The sequence below is a fragment of the Sander vitreus genome, chromosome 22 (assembly GCF_031162955.1).
Source record: "Sander vitreus isolate 19-12246 chromosome 22, sanVit1, whole genome shotgun sequence".
In the NCBI taxonomy this organism is placed as follows: Eukaryota; Metazoa; Chordata; class Actinopteri; order Perciformes; family Percidae; genus Sander; species Sander vitreus.
Window position 1 is genome coordinate 22003156 of NC_135876.1, and position 10954 is coordinate 22014109.

General features: G+C 40.4%; 1 protein-coding gene across 1 annotated transcript in view; it reads right to left on the bottom strand.

Annotated features, from left to right (window-relative positions):
* LOC144537398 (cadherin-12-like) overlaps positions 1–7768 on the bottom strand; it is a 102947-nt gene extending 95179 nt beyond the window's left edge. Inside the window, exon 1 of the mRNA XM_078281090.1 lies at positions 7504–7768. The gene's annotated coding sequence lies outside the window, so the exon portion shown is untranslated. The remainder of the gene's footprint in view (positions 1–7503) is intronic.
* Between the last annotated feature and the right edge of the window lie 3186 nt (positions 7769–10954).

Sequence of the window (10954 nt, forward strand, 5' to 3'; positions counted from 1 at the left end):
TCACAAATTAAAGACACAGATACAACACAGATTTATTCTAATAATTAAATTCTTATGAGACGATTATCGGCTCTGTGTGTCTGGGCCTTTAGGCATGGTGCAAGGAGGCATGAGGACAGCAGATGTAGCCAGGGCAATACATTGCAATGTCCCTACTGTGAGACACCTAAGACAGCACGCACAGCTGATCGTCCTCGCAGTGGCAGACCACGTGTAACAACACCTGCATAGGATCGGTACATCCGAATATCACACCTGCGGGACAGGTACAGGATGGCAACAACAACTGCAAGAACTGGCCAGTCTGGTGCAGTACATGAGGAGGAGATGTACTGCAGTACTTAATGCAGCTGGTGGCCACACCAGATACTGAGGGCTACTTTTGATTTTGACCCCCCCCCCCCTTTGTTCAGGGACACATTATTCCATTTCTGTTAGTCACATGTCTGTGAAAATTGTTCAGTGTATGTCTTAGTTGTTAAATCTTTTAATGTTCAGGCAAATATTTGCATATGTTAAGTTTGCTTAAAATATGAAAGCAGTTGAAAGTGACAGGACGTTTCTTTTTTTTGCTGAGTATATAAAACCTGAACACCATGAGCATACTCTCCCTGCTGTCCATCGCTCAAAGAGGTTTGTGTCACATTTCAGCTTTCATAAAAGTTGAATACAATTTACTACAAAAGTCATACTTCATTATTGTGAAGTTCCATGGCATGTTTAACAGACTTAAATGTAGCTGTGGTTACAAAGTGGAACCTCCATCATACACTGTATAGCAGTGGTTAACATAACTTGCAGCCTAACTGTAGTATATGCTCAGAACATGATAATAAGAATATAAATCAGCAGGCTGATATTTCATGGATAAGTGCAACTGAGTTTTGCCATTAGCTCCAATCCTCCCATATCAAACTGCTAGCTCAGCCTCTGTTCTACTCCAGTAAGTTATGATGTAATTTCCCTCTCTACCATGATAACGATTCGAGGAAGAGATACAAGGAGTGACTTCCATTTTTGCACACAGACTTGGAATTGCACCTCAGATATTGTAAATCATACAAAGCAGTTTTCTAACGTGTATATCTTGTGTATATGGTTTGTTACATCAGTTTGTAGTCACAACTGTAGTTTTGTGTTTTCCTTCATCCTAAAATGTTCATAGAATAGGTTACCTTCCACAGTATGCACGGCAGTATTCAAGACTTTTTGATACATGAATTTAGTGATAGATACTGTGGTAGTACTACTGAAAACATGGGGAATAGACTAAAGCATTTATACTGCACTGGTTGCATTTACAAGAGTCTATATGCTGGGGAGGGTAACTTGCTCAAGTGTGTTAAGCAAAATGTGAAATGTTATGTTATACTCTGTGAGAGGTGCTTCACAGGACGGTGGTATCTGCTGCACTGGGAAATGATGTGATTTAAGGAGCACATTTTCTTTTAATAAAATAAAGATGAGTTTTGACGTGGCTGAATAAAAGTGAAAATTGTATGTGGCATACAGTATAGGGCAGAATTAATTGCTGAGGCTTCTTGAAAAGGGGAAAAGGGAAACACTGTTGTGACATATACTAGCTTGAGATTTCTTACATGTGGGCAACACAACCATTGCTTTTTTACTTCAGATGTTTTAGACTGCTGACTGTTGAACCTTACCTTACTATGCCAATGTCATGTATTGGGATCGTCAATAAGCTTTTGGACTTGTGCTTTTAGTCTCTGTGATTTTTTTATGACTGCTGTGCAGTGTTTTGTTGTTTAATCATCAGATAAAATCAATGAATTTATTAAAATAATGACCTGCCATTTTTATTTAACTTGTTCACCTAAATGCAGTGTTAAAAACACTTAAAAACATATTTTCATAATCTATTAATTGCCATTTATCAAGCATGTCACATTTACTGGTTCCAGATTTTCAAATATGAAAATGAGCCGGTTCTCACTTTTTTTTAATTCAGTGTAAATATGAGTTACTCTGGGTTTGGGATGTTGGTTGGTCAAAACTACATGTTAAGATGCCATCTTGTTTTTTTTAGGCTACATACAAACTGCAGGTAAATCCGACTTGTTTATCAAATCAATTCTTTAAGGCAGACTGTCCACACCGCTGTTTTGCAAGTGATCAGATTGGATTTGTGTCCGATTTGCATCAACCGATCTGCATGGGTTGCTGCGGTAATCACGCAGGCATCAGTAACCACGTAGCTATGCTGGTGACAGGGCTTTCCAACGCGAAAGCATGTGAAATAGAGGTCCGTTATTTTGCCAACCCCCAAAGGGGCCAGCAGACAATTGGTCGAAGGACAGTAGTTCTCCTCCATGTTGTTCTCATAACGCTCTGCTAGTAGCAGCATGGATTCCCGCTCAGCACTTACATCACTCTGGATTGGACATTGTTGTTTATCGCGTTGCGAGTGACTCAAAAGAATCTATTAAATTAATTTTGAGCAGTCAGCGGTCCAGACTGAGACACATCCATAGAAATCTGATTGGAATCACATTTCAAACCACCTTCAAATGTGGTTTGGATCAAACTTTTGTTTTGCTCTCCAGACATTCTAAAATCAATCTGTATATTGTAAAAAACCCGATTTGGACTGGCAGTCTGAACAAGGCCTTGGAGACTAAACGGATGACTTGATCTTCAAAATAATAGGCAGTTAGAGCCCTAATGCCAACATCCATAAATAGTACTGCATCTTATTGGTCATCTTATCATAACAAACAGAAAACTGACAGATTGCCACGGTACGAAGGATTCCCTGTGGATATTTTTTCACCCCAACTCAAATAATAATAAACATGTATGAATTGTATTGATACCTCAAAGCCATTATCTTTAAAGAAGGTATGCTGATAGCTTTTTGAGTCATCTGCAAGATTTAATCAATTCACCAGAATGGTGTATTCCATATCAATTTTTACCTCACACTGCAGGAGGGCTACAGCTCTGCTCAGTCCCTATAATGAAATGCCCCCTAGCACCCTCTCTAGAAATCATTACAATCTCCCTTTACCTGTAGGGTCAGTAAACTAATAGTCATTCACCTGTGTGACAGGAAATCTTTCCCAAGTTGCCATTGGGGGCTGAGGAGGTTGTGTTTAAGGTTATAAAGCAGAGGCCAGCCAGAGATGACTGTTTATTGTTTGGATGGTCCTGTTGATTAAATGTGTCAGTTAGAACACATTTCATCACAAATGCAAAGGATGGGGATTTTATATATATATATATATATATATATATTGATATATATAACCTGTTAATTGCCTGTCTTTCTGATACTGGCAAGAAATGAAGACCTGTATTCAGTGCTTGCCAAATATGGAGACACAACAAAGAATAACTTTATGAATAGTAGTATAAAGGCATTGGCAAAGAAACACTCTCCATCATCCACTTGTACATGTGCCTGTGCATGGCCTCCAGTGATTTTCATGACCACAACCAGTTCTGCCCAGTGTTGGCTGAGAATCAGTGGTGGATTTCTCAAAGGGATGGCACAAACGTATTCAACGGCAGAATGGCCCCAGGGTCTTTTGGGGTTATTTTAAGACCTTGCTCTGCAGTTTTCAAATCATGTATGAACGGAAGTTCATAAACAAAGTATTCTAACAAAATGAGAGACAACTGATCTCTCTTTGGACTTTCTCCGAAATATCTTCAAAGGAAATGGTTGTGTATTGAAATCCATTCAAGTGGAATTGTAAAAGCTTAGAAAAGCAGCTTAATAATATCAGTGAAGTTTTAAAAAAGCTGTTGTCATTTTCCTTGACCTCTCCTACTGTGGTCATTCTAAGATAAGCCACAGCGGTGTTCGGATATGAGTAATAATCAATGTTCAAACTTGGCACAGTCGCCTCACTTTTATCTCACATAGCACACACCATAGCTGAGCTCACTGTTTCGTATGATCATAGGGTAGAACAGTTTTGTCCTCGATATAAGATGATATCTTCAGGTAACTGCATCCTTCCTACTTCTTTATTCTCCACTGCTTCAAACAACATGAGTATACCACAGGGAAGGGTATATATGTTTGCTTTCCAGAAAAAGCCTCAGAGTCAGTAGGCTGCAGAAACTGAGGTTTTACCTCTGCAGAGTGTTCCTACCACAGGGAGGATGAAACAGGATGTCCAAAAAGCTGACAAATGAACGGAGACAAATCTATATAAATACTCGCTAAGTGTAGTGAAGAGGAGATGCCCATCATTCAGAGCAGAAGCGTGCACAATATCTCCTGGAGTTTGAGAGTCATTCATCACCGCAAGACTTTAATTTGAGATGTTTAGGACTCTTGCTGATGATTGTCTGAGAGCCGGGGAGAGCCCTGTCTTAGAGGTCTGCAGGGGTCTTGGCAGAGTGTAGCTCGCTGTGGGAGAAATTGCTGCCTGACACAAAGCACGTTCATACGAGTACAATAGTTTCATCTGAGATTGGCCTTGAGACTGCAGACAGAACAACCGAATCCACTCTCTGATTAGCATTCAAATGATTTAAACTGTGCAAGCAAGTTTCTGACAATTGGCTTATTACATCTTATGGTGCTACAGAAATGCACACAGGCAGACACACTTTAATGCACACACACAGGCACACACAGGCACACCTGATTTGGAGCCTAATGATGTTAAAATGAGTCCATTGAGTGGGGGCAGAGATTGAATAGCCCAGGGTAAAGAGATTCTTAAGACTCCAAAAAATCTCAAGTATTGATCCCATTTAAGCCCGAGGCTCTTGATGGACACTTACTTGAAAATGCAGTGATAGGTGGCATATCCGGATGACTGATCACTGTAGTTCTGCTTACGCCAAAGGCTGCGGACCATCCATAAATAACAGTTTACCCTAATCAAACAGTGCAGCGGATGCACAGATATGATGACAGCTTATTGGACACGTGCTTTGAGTTAACGCAAAGCACTCAGTCTTTCCATTAAAGTTACATGGACTCAGCCAGAGTAGAAAAAAAGGCATAGGAGGACTTTACATTCACCCTGATCAGTGTTCTTGCTGTGGCAGATGCATATCATATAGACCATGAAGGTAATTCATAATACAACAAATTCCGCTTTAGCTGTTTTAGGTTTCTTCTGGTCCTACATGAAAAACGCAAAAATGAACCAATATATGATGGTGAACTATACATCATCGCTTAATGCAAAATAATGTATGGGCTCGTTAAAAAAAAAATATTGTCCATTGTACCAAGGTGGTAATATCTTTGATTTGGGCTCCAGATGTCTTGAGTTAACTCAAGCATGAATACAAAAAAACTAATCAAACTTGATTGCAGAGTGATATAATAAAACCAGTTTGTTAGAAACTGCACACGCTCAAATGATTTCATTGGCCAGCAAGAATTGAGACTTCAATCTGTGTAAATAGAATGCAGTGTGGCACAGTGTGAAACAAGGTGATCTCATGTAACCCTATTCAATATGGTACAATACGCGGCATCATCCTACCGCATACCGAAGTTTCATCTTTCAAGAACTAGAAACTATAGAAACTTGACAATGTTTCTGTTATAAACACTTAGTCAACCCTGTCTTCCACTTCACTCTGCCACTGGATTTGTTGTCACAATTTGCACCTGATCCTGGTGGTGTCACTATCATCACTTCATATACCACAAGTTTATTGTGTGTTCCTTCATTTATCCCCCCTAATGCATTTATAATACCTGAGTGGTTGGTGGCTGCATGCGCTGAATGCTCATTTTCTGCACAGTAGCCTCTGTGTTCTCAAAGGGTCCGTCTCCTCTTTTCCTCTGGAAGTGGACTCCTTGGAGCGTAATTTGATTATTCCAAAGCAGGTGTTTTCAGCTGAATGCTGATAAGAGTCCGTGCCTCTGACACTAAAGTGAGTTACATTAGATGTGCTTAAAGTAGTGGAAAGCTAGAGTTTTTATTTATTTCTTTTTTCATCTAATCTGTAAATGAAGATGGGATTGACAACCTGTGCTGGAATTCACAAGACCTCTCTTTTAGTCATACTGAAATAATGTTACACACATACTGAGAATGGTAAGTGAGTATTCTCCAATCTTTCTGGTGTAATATAAGCAATGCACATACATCAAAAGTCTTTAAAGTGACGTTAGTCATTGGATTATGTATGTCTCTGTCCATGTGGCTGCCAGTTGCTCAGACTCTTGATGCATTCGATGCAACACGGTACTCGAGATAACTTAGCCTTGGATGATTTGAAGAGATGCAAAGTTGCTCATATATCAACTTCAAGTGGGACTGCTGTAGTAACAATCAAATGCATAACTTCAATGCAGATTTACCTCCGCGTTGCTCCAGGGTACATTTATATATTTTGTGTCCTTTTATTTCCTCTCTGACTCATTCAAAATGAGCATCTGCTACTTTAGAATGGGGGCAAGGTTGCATCTGTGATCCCATGTTTCTCAGCAAATCACATTCTGTCAAGCCTCTTTGATATCCTCTCGGATTGTTCTCTTTAATCCCTTCCACACCACTTGAATGGTCTTTCCCACTAATAATGTTGCTGAAATAATGTGTGCAAACAAAAGGAGTAATCCAAAGCCTGTGATTGAGCCATCAGACCCTGTGTGCTATTGCTTTCTGCTGAAAGCAGTTGTATCAGCACTGCACTGTGTACACACTAACTGTTCCATGCAAACTGGTTGTCCTTGAGGCTGTCATTTCTATGCAAAATAGACTATTCATTTATCTAATTCACATTTTTACTACAATCCTATATATATGAAAATTAAATGGGGTTATAAGATTTGTAGTTTGGTGGCTTGTTTACGCACACTTTAATCAACTTGCCAAAACCACTTGACATGCCACATTGTCTGTGATGTAATGTGTATGTATTGTGTGTTAGTGTGGACCCCAGGAAGAGTTGCTGACTGCTGCGGCATCGGCTAATGGGCATCCTTTTTTAATGAACAATAAACAATTCCACGGTGCGATAATCAGCGTTGAACCCTCTCCAACACAGAGCTGAAAAAGCTACATAGCCTTTCATATGCAAATTAACTCACGGGTCAGACCTACAAATGGGGTCAGCACATTCAGAGTGAAGTGTTGTCTGACATGTGAATCTGCTTTAATTGACCACTAACTGGATTCTTGTTTCATTCCACAAGCCATGACAAAAAGCCAAAGAGACGCACAACTGCTTAAGTATCTGCGGTCCTCGGACTTGAACAGCAGTCCTGTTTCTCGCAACTCCTTTTGGTTGAAACATTGTCAAGGGCACAGCTGAACCACATTTCAACCGGCTTGACCCAATGTTAAAAAGAAGTGTCTCAACTGTGTTCGAGAGGGAATGATACCAATAACATAGGCTTATAAAGCACCTACTGCTATGTAAAGCTCTGTCAACAAGCTATACAATGTACTGCACAAACCAAGTAACATTGGAGTTGCTTGAAATCAGTTTCTATTCTACGAGGGTGAAAACTAGGCTACATGTGAAATACCTACAGGCAGAAAGAGAAGACGCACTCACCTTTAATGGGACACTTTAGAGCAGAGACGTAGCCAGTTTATTCCAAATGATCACTGAATCAAACTGTCCTCCCACCTTTTTTGCAAGAGCAGACTCTTTTCCTTTGCTGCTTTTACTCCTCTTTTATTTCCCTCTCTCACCCTGCTTTCCTCTTTGGTGCCTTTCTTTCATTATCCCGCTCTCTGCGTACAGTTTGAGCCCCACGCCTGAACCGAACGGATCGCGAACGAGGGAGTGAGTGGTGAAGTGAGAGAAAGAAGCTTGTCTGTGTGTGTGCATCAGATAGGGAGAGAGGAAGTGTGTGTGTGTGGAGAGAGAGAGAGAGAGAGAGAGAGAGAGGGAGAGAGAGAGGGAGAGGGAGAGGGAATGTGAGAGGGTTTGTGAGCGCTGCTGGCTAAACGGCAAGCGACAGTCGTGATTGCATTGGTGTAAGGCAGTAGCGCAGCCCCCCCGTCAGGTCCCCTGAGCACTGGGGGATCTTCATCATCAAGCAGATTATCGCTAACTAGCAAGCACCCAACCCCTAAACCCCCCAATGACACACACACGCACAGAGCCGCTGGTGTGTGCTGTGGTCACCGGGGATATTCTTCTGTGCTTGCAGATCCTTTAAGGTCCCAACTGAAATTAGAGAACTTCTTGCTCTTTGCAGTCAGAAGTGAGTTAATTAATCTTTTCTTGGAAAGGATTAATCCAGTAATGTCCTGGTGAAAGGTTGGGGCTGCTGTGCGTTGGGGTGAAAGGTGGGATCCATTATTCTTGTTTGACTGACAGCCGAGCCAGCAAGGGGAAGGGGATGTAATGTAAACAACACTTGTTCCAAAAACTGTGAATTGCAAGCCAAATCATGTGTGTTGCCACCACGCAGCTGTAGACACCTGCCAATTACTGCTATTTTATAATGAAATGTTTTAATTGGCCACTGTTGCAATGCAAACTGGTTCCCTATTTACATAGTTTGGCACATGAACACTACTGTGCTACTACTCTACTGGCTGATGAACACGGGGGGGGGGGCTTAAACAACTAAATCATTTTTATTTGTATTTGTATTTTGTTCTTCAAGGGAGGCGACAAGGCATGTTATTTACACAGCATATATATATATATATATATATTGAAGTGGGAAATAAAACCATTTTACTTTCAGCTCAACTTAAACGGTAGTGCAATAGTGTGGAGATGGTGTATGAGTGCATTCATGCTTTTTATGTTCTGTGTGAGACATATTGTGTGTGTTCACATCTGTAAAGGGTAGTTTTAAAAGTTACACTTGGTGTTAATGGCAGACGCAGAACCTGGTTAAGGGTAGATTTGTAAGGTTATTTTTGGGAACATAGCAGCCAACAAATCAGTCAGTATACGGGAACCATTAAACATTAAAGCTCTACAAACAAGATCGCATGGGTAAAAATGATTTATTTGCTTAATTTAGGTGAGTTTAGGCCTCACCTCTCCATTTCATTTTTTTATATAAATACCCTTATATTGATATTTATGGGGTTCTTAAGTATTTAGAGTATACAGTAGACTTAAGGATAGGTCTAGTTAATGGTCAGTGGTGGTTTTGGTATTTGGTTTGAAGTAAGTATTACAGGAGATAAGGAGCATGGCTAAAGTTCGTCGATGATAAAGGTAAAGGCTGGTTGATATAGGATTCAAGGGTCGAGTGATGCATGTGTGGGTGTGTGTGTGTGTGTGTGTGTGTGTGTGTGTGTGTGTGTGTGTGTGTGCGCGCAGGGGTAAATTGTTGAGGTTGTGATATGTGTCTTTGCATGTGTGCTAGCTATGAAAGTGATGATGAATTACACAGGCAAGGGAAACAGTCTGGGGTGGGGTGGGGTTTGGGAGAATCCAGTTGGAAGAGGAGGCATCAGCTGGTTCCTGCTAATACCCATAACCTCTAAAAGAGAAAGAGCTAATAAAGAAAGCCAACACCTCCCCCCGCTATTCCCAACAGAGATCACTACAAAGAAAGAATTACATCAGCGAAACATCAAAACTTTACGGATTTCTCTCAAGTCTGGCAGTTGTCGCTGACAGTGACCTAAATTCCCTTATTTTCATGTTTTGCATGAATTCACTGCTACTTGCCTTACTTGGTCATGCAGAACACAGATGTCATATTGCATCTCCCTGGCACATTGAGGAGCAACCACCAGCTCTAACCTTTACAATTAGACATTGATATGGTGAGGGAATCAAAGGTGGCACACATCACTCTATGGAAAAGGTTATTGAGGCATTAGCATTTAGTCCTCTCTATATTTCATTTTGACTGTCCTGAAGATGGACAGGACAAAGTGGGGGGAATAATCCCTTTATTCCTTCCCTTTGCTTAAACTTACTTTTATTTTTTATTTATTTATAAGTGAAAACCTATGGTACATTCTTAATCTCGATTGTACAGACATTAAAGCAGTTTTCTTCAATTACCTGTACAAAATACATGATTCTCTTTAAGTTTCAGGACAGGTCAAATAATGGCAGAGTGCTCGACAGCGACCACTTCATCTGAAGATAGGAAACAACACATTGGTATCATGGTGGAATTTCACACTGACTACTCCCACAGTTAGCCTATACCAATGTGCCATCATTCCATTTGAGCTGTCAGCAGAAAGAGAAAAATAGATACAATCAAATGAATATAAATAATCTCCGCTTCTCAGAGGAAGAAAGCAGTGTGGAAAGAAAGGAACACTGAATTGCATGTAAACGACGCTTTACAAAAAATATGACTCAACAGCTGAAATCTGTATTTGAATGTAGATATGCAACATTTTATACACTCAGCAGTCCTGGCTGACAACCCTGCTCCCAGATCAACTGTGTCCAGATGGCATGGCGTGGCCCTAGAGGACTCCATTTTTAATCCTCTTGGCACACGCTCAGCTAAGCAAGAGGTGGAACGGATGCTCAGATTCAGGCGTCAATCAGGGCATTTCAGACTTGCCAACTGCTGTATGGGACACTTGTGTTTGCCCCGAGAAAAAAATGCTTTGGCATCAGTCCATACAAAGGATTGACTGACATTTAATTGAAGGTCATGATACGTTGCAGGGCAGTCAAGTAGGCGCACTGCCTATAGAATGGTTATAAAAAAAAAAAATCAATCAATCAATCATACAGATGAGTTTGAAAACATCTAAATATGTTTGATAGAAAATGAGGGGATTTGTTTAAAGATGAATAATGAAGATAAAGTGAAGTGGTCAAAAATAGAACAATTAATAATAACTTAACTCCCAACATATTGGGTTTCACAGGACAGAGCCATACCCATATATTTGATACAAACATTGGAATATTGCTTACGAATATCAAGACATAGCAGTGAATTATGTCTGTGAATTGTTAATAACCTAAGGGAGTATTTACGCTGTAAAACTAATGCACAGTAATAATTCAGAATTAATTGAAACTGTAATTGGCCACCAGAGGAGTGCAA